Raw genomic sequence first — 15,231 nt, forward strand, 5'->3', positions numbered from 1 at the left:
TTAGGAATTGAAGTTTGTACATGATTTTATTGAATGAATTATTCTTTGATAGTCCAGTGTTTTGCATTATACATTTTATTAGTCAACATGATAAATTATGGCACAAAGGACAGATATTATTTGAGGACATTTGTTTCAAGATGTAACATTCATTATTATTATTATTATTATTATTATTATTATTATTATTATTATTATTATTTTCATTTACACCCCACTTTTTCTCTCCACAATGGAGACTCATAGTTATTACAGCTGGGGCACTATTCATGATCTATCATAAACTGAATGCTAAATAGTCTTGTGCTCTTTTAGAGTCCAATCTGTAACCCAGCTATACAGAATACTGAAATATATTTTTGAAAACAGAGAGAAGAAATACAAAACTGAAAATAACATTAATTATATTAGTGCTGTCAGATTTCTCTCTGACCATAAGTATGCACATCAGATTAAATACTTCCAGTAGTTTAATCAGTTCTGCTTAGGATAAAGGACACCCCTAAATACTTAAGGCTTATCAGAGTCCATAAAGTTTTTCTTCATTACAGACATTGTGTGGTGCTGACTGGAGCTGCAAATGCCTATGCATCATCTGGGAGTAACTGGGAAAGAGTATCTAGCCTTCTCTCTCATTCACATTCCAGAATCTCTGGGGAAAGGTGAAGATTTTTTCCTTTACATCATTCCACAGCGATCCTGATTCAGATTGCTTTGTACCTGTCTTGAGAAGATGGAAAAGAATATTTCTCATTTACAAAGAGTATTGTCTAGTTTGAGGAAGCTTCCCAATGGATGCTAGCTACTTCTGGCATAAATTAGATTTATTTTGTCATGGGCTTTCATAGCAGAAGCCTACTTAATCAGACATATGAAGATGATTGAATATGAAGGAGGTATATGCACAATGAATTATGTAAAATGAACCATTGAAGAAAAAATAGCAGCAGTAGCATTATACAGTTTGATCATTTGGGTTGCAATAACTTAAATTACAAATTCTACTGACTGAAATGGAAGTTATTTCTAAACAGATATGTATAGTTAATATGCCACGATTACAGTGTATAGGTAAAGAGGATAATTATTTTCTATATTCAACTGACATCAATATCATGCATAGACGCAGCGTTACAGTAATTTAGAATTAGTCGGTGGCTTGTCAGTTCCAACCCACTCACTTCCCAGGAGGAGCCATGGTATACTATTACATCTACATCAAAACTAATGCCAACAATGATAAGCTTTACCGAGCGTTGAAAAACTAGCTTCAAACCCTAGTTAAAAGTGGCCACAATGAGCATTTAGGCTATTAGTGTTATGATAAGTCCTGATGAAAAGGAGTTGTATAAAGAATTCAAGGTATTTCATGCTTGTCCCAATTACAGAAGTAATTTTTCCTGATCTCTTATCAGGAAGATATATGAGATTTGTCTTGCCTCTGTAAGAGGAATAAAAAAAACTCAATCTAAATTGAAAAGTACATCTATTCATGATACAATTTCAAATAGATTGAGAATTTTATCCTTCTCATGAAAATTAATACAAATCACATATGCCATTATTACAAATCATAATAAACTATAACCTTTAAATCTAATCTGACTAGCAGCAACACAAAAAAGCTTATATTGAAATGACAGACGAAACTAATAGAAATAAAAGCTAGTTATGTTTCTCTATATGTAAGTTTTTAAAAATAAACAATATCACTACTAAATAACTCAAATAAAATCTGATTAAATTAATATGTACAATGTAAAAAACATTTTGTACATTAAAATATTTTATAATATATTACAGCACTTCCAAGAGTGAATGACAGCTGTGGTTAATTCTTTTTTCCTCTGGTGAAAAATTAAATTATAACTGAAAGATGTGACAGAAATTTCATTTATTAGGAGACAATAAAATGAAACAATGAAACAACATACAAATAAAAATGCAAACAAAATCTAAGCTAACCAAATATCTTTGGAGTAATGACTAAGATGAGCAATTCTAAAGAGAAATTGATAAGAAAGTAAGAAACTGTGTTTTTAAATTAGAATTTCCCATCAGATTAATAGTATTGGAGGCCAAATGAGATATTTGATTATGGATATAAACTAACCATCATATATAACAAAGAAAGACGTATCTGTCACTTAAGTGCTGGGGTTGTTCCCACTGCACTGCCTACTCTGCTGCCCGGTAGCATCTCTAACTGAGTTGACAGTCTCTGGTTTGATATTGTAGGAATCTTAGGGGATTTTATCGTCCATGCTGAGGCTGCCTCCAGTAGATCAGCTTGGGACTTGATGGCATCCAGAAAACCCTGGAACTGTCTCAAGTTGTCATTGGTTCAATTCATACAGCAGGCCAAGCTGGGGGCAGGAAGAGGTCTCCAAGCAACCCCTCTTTAACGATCAAATTATTTCCTGGTGAGGTTTGGACTCATCACATCAGTTCCTCCCTCATGGAGAGGAGATCTAATTTTGGGTGCTCTGCCCTCAAAGATAAAAAATAAACGGATAGATTCCTCGGTGCTTTGGATGACTTTGCAATGATATAGCTTGTTATCCTATTCAATGTGAAATTGTATGGTATGCTGTCGACTGTCACCACGATTGCACTGGTATGGTATGCTGTATGAATGTCACCACGATTAGCACTGAGGTGTTTGTTCTTCTCCTTGCAGAGAAAGGAACTGTGAGCGGTGAAACAACCTGGATGGCTGAAATGCAAATGGTACAGTTGTTCCTATTCTGTGGCAATGGCAATATTTTTTTTAAAAAACTTATTTTTATGCGGTTGCTGCATCCTCAGGTAGTCATCTAGATGAGAAGGTCAGAGTATTTAGAGATTAGTAATACCTACTCTTCTGAATGAAATCCTTCTGAACTTTCAGACACATATTGTTGTCTTTTTTCTAATTATTTGGATAATAAAATCACTTATCTTGAGTGTGACCTTGATAGTTTTTGTGATACCTCTAACCATTGTTTCAATGCTGTGTCTAGTACAATTGGCTAGGAACAGTTACAGTTAATACAGATTGAGAATGTGGATAAAATATCTGCAGTAATAATAGTAGTAATGGTAGTAAAATAGTAGTATTTTTCCAGTCATATGCACTCTCAATCCCTGTTGCTTAAGGCTACCTGAAGGATTAGAGCCAAGTAAGAAGTGGAGAATGTTTCTTTACATGATGGAGTTATGACCTGCTACACTTAATAAAATCAGCGACACGGCTGCCCCCAAAGAAGTGGTCCTTGACAAATGTTGCAAATGCAGGTATTTTTCAGCTACCTAAAAATTCTGCTATGGGAGGAAACAAACATCTTCAGTGCCAATTAATATGAAGTTACTGGAAACAGAAGTGAACATCAGACCTCTACTTCTCTGTCACTAGTGTCTGGAGGCAATAGACAACAATAAGACTGCAGTTTTTTATACCAATAATGTATACAGCATGTCTGAATCATACATAAAATAAATGTCCAGAATATCAGCATCATAATCATCATCAACGATCACTTGTGGCTGAGTATGACTGTCTTCCAAAGATAGGGTCTTGGTAGTGACTGTGGAGACCTATTCCTGATCCTCATGGTCTTTCACAATTAGGACACCGATTACCAGATGGAAGGCAGTCACAACAAGGATTTGCTTGATATGCCTTCCTCTTAGAACGTTTCTTTCTTTAACCCTGTGTTCGTGCCTTTTCAAAATCCACAACACTGTTGGTAACTGCTGACCTCCAGTTAGATGCTTGAGGGCCAGGGCTTCCCAGTTCTCAATGTTTATGCCACATTTTTAAAGGTTAGCTTTAAGTTCATATTTAAATCTCTTTTGTTGTCCACCAACATTCTGTTTTCCATTCCTAAGCTGAGAATAAAGTAACTGCTTTGAGTGACGGCGATCGGGCATTTGGATAATGTGACCAATCCAGCCAAGTTGTTGGCAGATGTTGATTGCTTCAATGCTGCTGGTCTTTGCTTCTTTCAGAATGCTGGCATTTGCCTGTCTGTCTTCTCAAAAAAATTGCAGGATGTTTTGATGACAATGCTGATGGAATCTTTTCAGAAGTCAAGAGTGACATTTGCAGAAGGCCCATGTTTTGCAAACATACAACAGATTTGAAAAAAACAATAGCTTTATAAACAAGCATCTTCGTTTCCCTACAAGTGACCCAATTCTCAAACACTACCTGCTTCTTTTGAAAAAATGCTGCACTCACAGAGTTGAGATGGTGTTGTGTTTTGGTATCAATGTCTATCAAATAAATGTCCAGAACATAAGCCATTGTGTTTCTTTTTCAAACAGATATGTATCTATGACAATGCTGTTGATATTAAGGTGTACTTCTGTACAGGTTAATTAGACCAAAAATACTATAGAGACACACTAAATATTAAGTAAATTTCTACCACAGTAACAGACTTCACATTGTGATGAAGCATAAAATAAAAACCATAATATTTCCAACCAAGTGTTATTCAACTACTGTGATGACTCATGGGCCATGTAGTCCCGTTCCTAGTACTATTGTGGCAGATGAAGAGGAAAACTTGGGTTTCCCACCGTTTCTGCCAGATTTGGAGCCCTTGCACCTGCAAGATGTTTGCCCACAAGAAGTCAGCCAAACAAGCCTTGAGCAGAAATCTCCCCCATTTTCTCGCCGGGATTATTATAATCGAGATAGAGGCGCTAGGGAGGCGAATCGCAGAAGCGCCAGGATTGCTGCCAGACAATTAGCTGATTAAGTCTGTTTCCCTTGGGAAATCTTAAGGAGTCATGCATCTGGACACAGTATGGGTTTCGTTTCTTGTTCCCCAGGGAAAGTGTTCCTTGGCGGGAAAACAAGATCCTATATAGGTGTTGCGGAGTCAATTCGTCAGCTGGAGGAGTGAGATCGTGTGTAGACTTCGTACTCCAGTTCCCTGTTTCCCGGATCAAGTTTCCAGCCTTGCCTTGTCCCGCGTTTGCCACGGATCTTGTTTACTCTTGTTGCCTTATTTCAAGTCTTGTCCTAGCCAAGTATCAAGTTTGCTTTCCAGTCTAATTGTCAAGTTTCTATGGACCTAAGGACCTTGTCTTCTCCCCACACTTTGCTTGGCGAAGTGTGTGTTTCGGTTATTGGATTATAACTTTGGACTTTAATATCACCTATTGGACATTATTTCCCTGGACTATATTTGACCTTTCCTGAAAGGTCTATTTCTGAACTATATTCTACACTTGTTTTTATTGACTTTATATATTTCCTTAATAAAGATATTAGTTAGAATCTGGTCTCTGCGCATGGTTATTGGTGCTCTGTAGCCTGGGTCCTGACAACTACTTATGGGATATATTAAACTTAAGCTAGAAGCTACTGTGTGAAAAATATATCAAAAGAATGTAAAGTATCCAACTCTATACTAAAAACTCCCTTCTATTTAAGTTACAGTCAGATTTCTGTGGTTTTATAATAGCATCAATATAGAATTATTGTAACATTCTGCGGAAATGTTCGTAGTTTATTTTAATTTCATATCCACCAACATCTTCAGGTTTTCAATTTGGCACATCACAGCAGTCTTTGAATGTGACACTGTATTCTGGGATTTATGTAACTACCATAAAAGAGTACTATCTTAAAATATCAAATATATTTCCTCACACTGAAGTAGAAAATGTCTCAAAGCATTAGGCAAAACCCAAACAGTTTTAGCCATGCTGAACCATTCCGTTTCATATGAGAAACCACCACCTCTCTCAGATTCAGTTCACCTAGGCTCTAAAATAAAACCAGATGAAAGAAAATTAAAACAACTCAGAGGTATTTACCAATGTAAATATTGGCACTATTGTGGTATATATTTGCTAAAGTACAAAAAAAGACAAGTTTACCATGTGCAGATTATTTGTGGGTACATATACAGTATTTTGCATCCACCCACAAAAATCTGATGGATGACATTGAGCTGTTGAAGTTTGGAACAAAGTAAACCCACATAATTATATTAATTGTCTATTAAATGTACATTTCTTTTAAAACACTCTACAGATTTTTTTTGGAATGGCTATTTAAAATTCAGCGTAATTTGAAAAATCCTGCAAAAGGCATTGAGTTCACTTCAGATTTAGTTTTCTCAAAAGAGAGAATGAAAGTAAAAGAGAAAGTATAATTAGAATTTGATACAAGAGAGTTTTATGAGGAAATCAGCAAAGCTAGCATCCATTTTTGAGAAACATTTACTTAATACACGCACATCAGTCTTGCATATTATTAATGGTAGGTGCCACCTTGCCGTGGTGGGGGGGCTTAACTGTTCCAAGGACGCTAAGAGATGTGCTGGCGGTAGTGTAACTACCGGCAGGTCCAACCAAGCCAGAGAGGTCTCAGCTGAGGAATGGAACTAAGAGCACCTAACCTATTAGCATTATGGAGAATCAAACCAAAACAAAGTCTATACTGGCTCAGTCGTCGTCCAGGATAAAAAGGACCGCGGTGGATGCTGCTGATTCTGGACATCCATCAACAAGTGGGCTACGGAATCAAAATAGAAATGAACAGTTCTATGATTCCAGAAGCATTCTTTCCTGACGTTTCACCTGCATCTATGGCAGGCATCCTGTGTGGTATGTGTGAGGTATGTTGGAAACTAGTCAAGTGGGGTTTATATATATGTGGAATGTTCAGGGTGGGAGAAAGAAAGAACTCTTGTCTGTTTGAGGCAAGTGTTAACGTATCAATTGGTCACCTTGATTAGCATTGAATAGCCTTTCAGCTTTAAGGTCTGGTTGCTAACTGCTAGGGGCAATCATTTGTTGGGAGGTGTTACTGGCCTAGATTGATTCATGTCTGGAATTCCTATGTTTTGTGAGTGGTGTTCTTTATTTATTGTCCTGATTTTAGAGTTTTTTAATACTGGTAGCCAGATATTGTTCATTCTCCAGGCTTATGGATTTCAGTGGCTTCTCTGTGTAGTCAGATATGATGATTGACAGAGTGGTCCAGAATTTCTGTGTTCTCAAATAATATGCTATGTCCAGGTTGGTTCGTCAAGTGCTCTGCTATGGCTGACATTATCTGGTTGGATTAGTCTGCTGTGCCTTTCATGTTCATTGATTGGTGTTTAGGCTCTGCATTTGGTGGTCCCTATGTAGACTTGTCCACAGCTGCATGGTATGTGACAGACTCCTGCAGAGGTGAGAGGATCCCTCTTGTCCTTTGCTGAATGTAGCATTTGTTGAATTTTCTTAGTGGGTTTATAGGTTGTGTTTCTTCATCAGCTTCCCTGTGCGGTCAGTGGTTCTCTTGATGTATGGTAAGAACACTTTTCCTCTGGGTGGATCTTTGCTCTCTCGTGGCTTGTTCTTGGCCTTGTAGCTCTTCTGATGTCTGTGTTGGAGTATCCATTGGCCTGTAGGGGTTTGCAGATTCTTTTTGTATGCCCTGCCAGGGCTTTAATTGTGCCTCTTTTTTTACTTGGGTGATGGTTGGAGTATTTATGTAGGTATCTATCCTTGTGTGTAGGTTTTCTATAGACTGTGTGGCCCAATTGTTGACTGCGTTTGTGGATGACTAGGACATCTAGAAATGGCAGTTTTCCTTCCTTTTCTTTTTCCATGGTGAATTGGATGTTTGGGTGGATGCTGTTAAGATGGTCCACAAACTTGTTTAGTTCTTCTTCTCCATGACTCCAAATGGCGAAGGTGTCACCCACATGTATGTCACTAGGAAATCTATATATATAACAATTGAAGTATGCATGTTGGTTTGTACTTACTTACTTAGGCGATCCCTCGTAGGCCAAGGATGATGGTCCTTCATTTGTGGGGTTTTGGGGGTGGGTCCGCAGGTGGCTGAAGAGACCTATTCATGATCCGCATGTTCTCCCGCAATGAGGACATCGGTTTCCAGGTGGAAGGTGGTCCCGGTCAGGGTTGGCTTGACACTCCTTCCTCTTTGCACGTTTCTCCCTTAAGCCCTCCATTCATGCCTCTTCGAACTCCGCAGCACTGATGGTCACAGCTGACCTTCAATTAGAGCGCTCAAGGGCCAGGGCTTCCCAGTTCTCTGTGTTAATGCCACAGTTTTTAAGGTTGGCTTTAAGCCCATCTTTAAATCTCTTTTCCTGCCCACCAACATTCCATTTTCCATTCTTGAGTTGGGAGTAAGTAACTGCTTTGGGATACAGTGATCGGGCATTCGGACAATGTGGCCAGTCCAGCGGAGTTGATGGCGTAGGAGCATCGCTTGGTGGTCTTTGCTTCTTCCAGCACACTGGCATTTGTTCGTCTGTCTTCCCAAGTGATTTGCAGGATTTTTCTGAGGCAACGCTGATACAAACACTCCAGGAGTTGAGTGTGATGTCTGTAGACCGTACACGTTTCGCAGGCATAGAGCAGGGTTGGGAGGACAATGGCTTTATAAACGAGCATCTTGGTATCTCTACGGATGTCCCAATTATCAAACACTCTCTGCTTCATTCGGAAACTAGTAAGTGTCAAGGACAGAACGCCACAAGATTCAAAGTAACAGAGTTTATTAGATTACAGAACTCAAAAAATGCCCATAAAACACAAGGGCCAGGCAGTATTTGCCTTTAGGAGCAAAAAGGGGCAAAAGTAAATGTTCAAAAGATAAACCGGATTAAACCGGAGTTTAATCCGGGTAAAAACAAACTGCTTGCTTCAGCCTCGGTATAAACAAAACGAAAGCCAAGGAACAAAAGATACAAAGAATGCAACTAATTGGCAGCAGATTCCTCTCTGCTGCCAACACTGTGCTTAGAGTAACTTGCGTCGCTCCCACACACACACAGCAGACAGGATTTCCAACACGAGCAGATCAGCCAAGGATTGTAGCAGTAGAGTAGACCAGTTCCGTTCCGTAGATCAAAGCCAGAAGCAGACGTTTGTAGTTTTTCCAAGTCCAAGAAGGGGGGAAGACAAGCCGTGGTCAGTTCAGTCCGAGTTCTCAAAGCAGGAGATGGCGTCCGTCAAGAAGACGACGGAAGGTCAAGCTAATAAGAGTAAGCACAGGTTTGCACAAACAAATGCCCACACAATTCCTCCCGCCGTCTGACCCTGAATTCCAAAACCACTTACGTCTCAGAACAGGAAAACACACCAGTCTTCAGGAAAGCGTCCCACACACACAGATCCCAAGCGTTTGTCCAGATTACCTTGCCCAACGCAATTTGCAATTGCTCCCAAGCCCCATTTTATGCCAGTTACAAATCCTCATCACTGTCAGCTGTCCTCCTTAACCCGGGCGTTTCCTCATCACTTTCCTCGTCAGAGCTGGAACACCTCTGACTACGCCCAACAGCATCTCCAGCTGTGGATCCCGTCCCATCCCTCCAGCTAAGCCATGGGTCTAATCCTGAAGGTCCCCATTCATCTTCTGTCCCATCATGGCCAGTGGCACCCAATTCCACCCAATTCCTCCCTTACCCGAGTCCAATCCATCTCATCCTCCTCTGAGCTAACCAGCCCCTCCTCCATTCTCTCCGTAAACCCCTCGAAAGACTCTTCGTCAGATGGTGCTGCAAATATGTCTCGCAGTCTTTTTCTCTCTCGCTCCTCGAGAGTATCTGACTCTCGAGGAGTCTTACGCCCACGTCTGTCAGTAACAGAGCCATGAGGCTCAATCATAACACTATCCCCTCTCACAAAGGCCTCCTCCCCCGATGGCGGAGAAGTGGCAGTGATACCCTCCGCTATAGCACCACGACGACTAGAGGTATCAAGTTTCAACAGCGAACGATGAAAGACTGGATGGACCTTTAAACTAGACGGTAAACGCAAACGAAACGCAACGGAAGAAATCTTTTTAACGATAGGAAAGGGACCCAAATACCGAGGCGCAAACTTTCCCCCAGCCTGTTTAATATGTTTGGAAGATAACCACACCAAATCCCCTTCTTCCAACTCCTCCCCTGCCTGCCTGTGGCGGTCAGCCTGAGTCTTCTGCGTTGCCTTAGCTTCCAACAGTAAGCGACGGGCAACATCATGCAATGCAGCCATTTCCGAAGAGCGGTACACAGGGTCCGAAGAGACCACATTGGTCGACGGCGCCACACCTCCCCGTGGGTGAAAACCATAAGTTAGCTCAAATGGCGTATGCTGACTAGACGTGTGCACCGCATTGTTGTAAGCGAATTCCGCCACCGGTAACCACTTCACCCAAGCCGTGGGTTGATCTAAACAAAAACAACGCAAATACTGCTCTAAGAGCCCATTAACCCGTTCCGACTGTCCATCCGTTTGCGGATGAAAGGCTGAAGAAACGTTTAACTTAGTCCCCAAGCACTCATGGAAATGTTTCCAAAAGCGTGATACAAATTGCGGAGCCCTATCTGAAATAATCACCTCGGGTGCTCCGTGCAAACGATAGATGTGCTTAGTAAATAGTAAGGCCAACGTAGGGGCCGCCGGAATGGTTGAACAAGGAATAAAATGAGCCAGTTTACTAAATAAATCCACCACCACCCAAATACAAGTATAACCCCCAGACTTAGGCAAATCTGAAATAAAATCCATGGAAATGATTTGCCATGGCCTCTCCGGAACAGGTAGAGACGACAACAACCCTCTAGGGCGCCCAACAGGCGTCTTACTCTGCTGGCAAACGGCGCAGCTGTCACAAAAGCGCAGAATGTCTTGCCGCATCTTTGGCCACCAGTAGCTCCTGGTGATAAGCTGTACGGTCTTGAACCTGCCAAAGTGCCCAGCCATGGGTTCGTCATGGTGGGCTCTAATCACCTCCAACCTGAGGGCCCCCACTGGTACGTAGACCTGCCCCCTGCGTACCAATACTCCGTCTTGATCTTGTAGATGCGGCAGTATGGTACGGTTACCTGCTGAGAGCAGCATCAGTTGCTCCTGTGTCCACACATCATCCCTCTGAGCCTCAAGGATCTGGTCATGTAACCCGAGCTCATTATCTACAACACACAGAGAGGCAGTAGGCAAGATGGTCTGACATACTACCTGCTCATTGGTCTTAAACTCCGGCTTGCGGGATAAAGCATCGGCCCGCAAGTTTGCCTTCCCCTCCACGAACTGCACCTTGAAGTTAAACCTGGAGAAAAACAAAGCCCATCGGATTTGACGCTGGTTTAACTTCTTTGCTGTTTGCAAGTGCTCTAAGTTCTTGTGATCAGATCTGACCACGATCTGGTGCCGTGCCCCTTCAAGCCAGTGCCGCCACACCTCAAACGCCACCTTAATCGCCAACAACTCCTTCTCCCATATGGTATAGTTCTGCTCGAAGGGTGTTAGTTGCCGCGAGTAAAATCCACAGGGACGCAAGGTCCCTGAGGAATCCTTCTGAGACAATACAGCCCCCAACGCGTAGCTAGAAGCGTCCGCTTCTACCACGAACGGTTTGTCAACATCAGGATGGGTTAGTATGTTATCCGATTGAAAACTAGACTTAAGTTGTAGAAACGCCTCGTGAGCTTCCCGCCCCCACACAAATGGCTGTTTCTTGCGCAGGAGCTGCGTCAAAGGTACCGTGAGCTTTGCAAAATTCGGAATAAACTCCCGGTAGTAATTAGCGAAACCTAAGAACCTTTGTACATCCTTCTTAGTCTTCAGCTCCTGCCATGAGTTGACGGCGTCAACCTTATGTGGGTCCATTTTAAGTTCCCTACCTGACACTACATGACCTAGGAACTCCACTTCAGGCACATGAAAGACGCACTTGGAAGCCTTGGCGAAAAGCCCATTAGCCCGCAGTCGGTGCAGAACCTGCTTGACATGTTGACGATGTTCTTTCTCGTCCTTAGAAAAAAATCAAGATATCATCCAAATAAATCACTAAAAATTGGTCAATTAGGTCCCTGAACACATCGTTCATGAACCTCTGGAAGACCGCAGGAGCATTACAAAGCCCAAAAGGCATGACTCGGAACTCGTGGCATCCGAAACACGTGTTAAATGCCGTCTTCCATTCATCCCCTTCCCGTATACGGATTAAGTTATAGGCCCCCCGCAGGTCAAGCTTGGTAAAGACCTTAGCCCCTTGCACCCTTGATAATAGTTCCGAGATTAAAGGGAGCGGGTACCTATCCCGAATGGTGTATTTGTTTAGGATCCGATAGTCGCAGACCAGCCTAAGTTCCCCAGTCTTTTTGGCTACAAAGAATACTGGTGCCACAGTTGGAGAACTAGATGGGCGAATAAACCCCTTGGCTAAATTTTCATCTAGAAACTCCCGCAAAGCTTGCCTTTCCGGTACAGTCAAGGCATACAGCCTCCCTGCTGGCAATTTCGCACCTTCTGCCAACTTGATGGCGCAATCATATGGCCTGTGCGGTGGTAATTTGTCCGCTTCTCTTTTACAAAATACATCAGAGAACTCCCCATACTCAGCAGGCACTCCCTCCATATCAGAATGAGTAACATTTAGAGTGCAACAATCCTGCCTCTTTAAGATCACTTTACGTGTCGCCCAATCTACTTGTGGGTTTACTACAGCTAGCCAATCCATCCCCAGGATCACATCATATCTAGGCAAGCTCGTAATATCCCACACAAACGTTCCCGTTACTCCCTGCACCTCCCACATTACTGCTGAGGTTTCATGGTTAACCACCCCAGTCTCCAGCAGTCTCCCATCTGCTCCTTCCACCCACACGTCGCATGCCTTGCGCACTCTAGGAATGCCATGCTTCTTAGCAAACTCAATATCTACATAAGAGACCGTAGCCCCTGAGTCCAGCAGTGCCAAAGTAGAAACAAGTTCCCTTCCCCCAACAGATAATGTAATGGGTACGAAAACATGCTTCCTCCCCTCAGTTGACTGCTTGAGGAGCCCTAGTGCGTTGGACTCACGTCGCACTAGGGCTGGCCTTTTCCCGAAAGCTGGGAAGGTTTCACATTACAATCTTTGGCAAAATGCCCAGCATTCCCACAGTACAAACACAAGCCCAGCTGCCTCCTACGGCTCTTTTCCTCTGTAGACAGCTTTTTAAAAACCCCAAGCTCCATAGGCTCTTCCCCCATCACCACAGGTGCCCTGGTTACATGCATGGGTGGCGTACACATTGCTTTTGAGTGTTTACGAGCCTCGAACCTTGCGTCTAAACGCAGCACCTTAGCCACTAAGGCGTCCCAACTTTCAGCCGGCTCCAAGCGTGCTAATTCATCCTGGAGCATATCACTTAACCCGGCAGTAAATAAAAGCATGAATGCATTTTCCCCCCAATCCAGCTGGTGGCGATACAGGTTAAACTTATTTAAGTAATCCAAAACAGTCCCCTTTCCCTGTTTCAACCGATACAGAGCCCACCCAGCATTCTCCGTGCGGAGAGGATCCCCAAAAGTATCAGTTAACAACTTTTTGAAATTATTCAAATTGTCTTTGACTGGGTCATTTCCCAAAATTAAATTAGTGGCCCATTGTCCTGCGGGACCGGTCAACAAACTCAAAATAAAGGCCACCTTGCTAGTGTCTGTAGGAAAAGCATGAGCACTGAGCTGAGAAAAATAAAGCTCCACTTGTGCCAAAAAGGTTGGCAACTTGCACCTGGTTCCGTCAAAGCGTTCAGGAGTCAAAACATGTCCTTTCACAGCATGAGCTGTTTGGCTAACGGTAAAAGCCGTTTGCAATTGGTCAAATCTGGCCCTTAACTCATCCATCGTCTTCCTGACGGGTTTATTGCTGCAATAAACTTTTTATGGGCGTTGGGCAATCTGTCAAGGACAGAACGCCACAAGATTCAAAGTAACAGAGTTTATTAGATTACAGAACTCAAAAAATGCCCATAAAACACAAGGGCCAGGCAGTATTTGCCTTTAGGAGCAAAAAGGGGCAAAAGTAAATGTTCAAAAGATAAACCGGATTAAACCGGAGTTTAATCCGGGTAAAAACAAACTGCTTGCTTCAGCCTCGGTATAAACAAAACGAAAGCCAAGGAACAAAAGATACAAAGAATGCAACTAATTGGCAGCAGATTCCTCTCTGCTGCCAACACTGTGCTTAGAGTAACTTGCGTCGCTCCCACACACACACAGCAGACAGGATTTCCAACACGAGCAAATCAGCCAAGGATTGTAGCAGTAGAGTAGACCAGTTCCGTTCCGTAGATCAAAGCCAGAAGCAGACGTTTGTAGTTTTTCCAAGTCCAAGAAGGGGGGAAGACAAGCCGTGGTCAGTTCAGTCCGAGTTCTCAAAGCAGGAGATGGCGTCCGTCAAGAAGACGACGGAAGGTCAAGCTAATAAGAGTAAGCACAGGTTTGCACAAACAAATGCCCACACAATTCCTCCCGCCGTCTGACCCTGAATTCCAAAACCACTTACGTCTCAGCACAGGAAAACACACCAGTCTTCAGGAAAGCGTCCCACACACACAGATCCCAAGCGTTTGTCCAGATTACCTTGCCCAACGCAATTTGCAATTGCTCCCAAGCCCCATTTTATGCCAGTTACAAATCCTCATCACTGTCAGCTGTCCTCCTTAACCCGGGCGTTTCCTCATCACTTTCCTCGTCAGAGCTGGAACACCTCTGACTACGCCCAACAGCATCTCCAGCTGTGGATCCCGTCCCATCCCTCCAGCTAAGCCATGGGTCTAATCCTGAAGGTCCCCATTCATCTTCTGTCCCATCATGGCCAGTGGCACCCAATTCCTCCCTTACCCGAGTCCAATCCATCTCATCCTCCTCTGAGCTAACCAGCCCCTCCTCCATTCTCTCCGTAAACCCCTCGAAAGACTCTTCGTCAGATGGTGCTGCAAATATGTCTCGCAGTCTTTTTCTCTCTCGCTCCTCGAGAGTATCTGACTCTCGAGGAGTCTTACGCCCACGTCTGTCAGTAACAGAGCCATGAGGCTCAATCATAACAGTAAGGCTCCTACATAACAAAGTGGATCTGAACCAAACTTGGCATACATATCCTTCATTACTCAACTTAAAATAATTGTGGAATTTCAGCTACATAAGGCCCCAACAGTAAAACAAAAATAGCCACTATATACTATATATACTATATACTATAGCCTATAGGTATGTATGCAGCGATCATATGTAACCACATGAGGGAAGTATATAGATAGAAATTATTAGTTACCGGTAGACAAAATGATGCCTTCACTATGAGGCCTTAGATGAGGCAAAAAAACACAACCCTGAAGGCTGCAGTTGGGATATCCACCCTATTAGGAATTAAGGAATTTAATTAAGATATATATTTTGGAAGAGGAGTGTGCCTGTGTGCGTATGTGTGCCTATATCTTGCTCTGAAAT

The 15,231-nt window shown here is 42.6% G+C and overlaps 1 protein-coding gene across 3 annotated transcripts in view; it reads right to left on the reverse strand.

Annotated features, from left to right (window-relative positions):
- The window catches only part of bbs9 (Bardet-Biedl syndrome 9), a 284,565-nt gene that overhangs the window by 162,047 nt on the left and 107,287 nt on the right, over nt 1-15,231 (reverse strand). The window lies entirely within an intron of this gene.

This window comes from Anolis carolinensis, chromosome 6 (genome assembly GCF_035594765.1).
Source record: "Anolis carolinensis isolate JA03-04 chromosome 6, rAnoCar3.1.pri, whole genome shotgun sequence".
Lineage (NCBI taxonomy): Eukaryota > Metazoa > Chordata > Lepidosauria > Squamata > Dactyloidae > Anolis > Anolis carolinensis.